Source organism: Mandrillus leucophaeus, unplaced genomic scaffold, assembly GCF_000951045.1.
Source record: "Mandrillus leucophaeus isolate KB7577 unplaced genomic scaffold, Mleu.le_1.0 Scaffold110, whole genome shotgun sequence".
Lineage (NCBI taxonomy): Eukaryota > Metazoa > Chordata > Mammalia > Primates > Cercopithecidae > Mandrillus > Mandrillus leucophaeus.
The window spans coordinates 1,503,024-1,504,234 of record NW_012099210.1 but is presented as its reverse complement, the minus strand read 5'-3'; positions in this window follow the sequence as shown (position 1 = coordinate 1,504,234).

The window sequence follows — 1,211 nt, the reverse complement described above, 5'->3', positions numbered from 1 at the left end:
CTCAGTATATTTTGAGATACACCCATGTTACACTCATCAATAGTTCAATCTTTTTTATTGCTGAGTTGTAGTTCATGGCATGAATGTACCACAATTTGTTTACCCATCATCTGTTGATGGATATTTGGGTTGTTTCCAATTTGGGCCTATTACACATACAGCCGATATGAACATTCATGTATAAATCCTTGTATGGACATGCCATTTTATTTTTCTTGTGTAAATATCTACAAGTGGAATGAGTGGATCACATAGAAGTTATACTTTAACTTTTTACATTCTCACCAGTAGTGTGTGAGTTCTAGTTCCTCCACATCCTTGCTGCTCTGAGTTGAACTGTGTCCCCCCAAAAGATGCTGAAGTCCTAACCCCCAGTGCCTGTAAATGTGGCCTTATTTAGGACTAGGGTCTTTGCAGATGATCAAGTTAAGGTGAGGTCATTAGGGTGAGCCATAATCTGATATGCCTGGTGTCCCTACAAAGAGGGGAAATTTGGACATAGGGACAGACATACACCTGAAGAGAACACCATATGAATATGAAGTCAGAGGTTGGGGTGATGCATCTACAAGCCTAGGAGAGCCAAAGACTGCCAGCAAACCACCAGAAGCTAGGAGAAAGGCATGGAAGAGATTCTCCCTCATGGCTCCCAGAAGGAACCCACCCTGTCAACGTCTTGATCTCAAATGTGTGGCCTCCAGTACTGTGAGACAATACATTTATACTGTTCAAGCCACCTAGTTTGTGGAAATTTGTTAGGGGAGTCCTAAGATATGAATATACTTAACAACATTTAGTATGGTTGATCTTTTAAATTTTAACCCTTCCAATAGGAAGACAGTGGATTTCACTGTGGTTTAAATTTCTGTTTATCTAATAATTAATGATTTTGAAAATCATTTCATGTACTTATTTGATATCTGCATGTTAAATAATGGTGGAATACATGTTCAAATTCTTTGTTTCTTTTTTCTTCTCCATTGGGTTGTTTTCTTCTTATTGAGTTTTGAGACATTTTTATATATTCTAGATACAAGTTCCTTATCAGATATATAATTTATTAATATTTTCTCCCAGCCTGTGGCTTATATTTGTGTTGTCTTAATATTGTGGGTTTTTTTTTTTTTTTTTAGACAGAGTCTCACTTTTTCACTCAGGCTGGAGTACAGTGACACAATCTTGGCTTGCTGCAACCTCCACCTCCCGGGTTC